We start from the raw sequence: 350 nt of genomic DNA, 5'->3' as shown, positions 1-350 counted from the left end.
TGTTACAACATGGATGAACTTAGGGACATTATGCCAAGTGAAATAAGCCTGCCATAAAAGGGCAAATACTGTATGTCCACTTACATGGGGTACCTAGAATAGTCATTCATAGAGATAAAAAGTAGAATGGTGGTTTCCAGGGGCTGGGGAACAGGGGAATGGGGAGTTATTGTTTAATAGGTACAGAGTTTCTGTTTGGGATGATGAAAAAGTTCTGGAGATAGATGGTGCTAAGGGTTACACAACAATGTAAATGTACTTAATACCACAGAACTGTATACTTAAAAATGGTTCAGATGATAAATTTTATGTTATGTATATTTTACCACAATTAAACATAATAATTTTTT

The sequence above is a fragment of the Galeopterus variegatus genome, unplaced genomic scaffold, assembly GCF_000696425.1.
Source record: "Galeopterus variegatus unplaced genomic scaffold, G_variegatus-3.0.2 Scaffold6746, whole genome shotgun sequence".
Taxonomy (NCBI): Eukaryota; Metazoa; Chordata; class Mammalia; order Dermoptera; family Cynocephalidae; genus Galeopterus; species Galeopterus variegatus.
The sequence above is the reverse complement of the archived record's forward strand: the minus strand, read 5'-3'. Positions refer to the sequence as shown.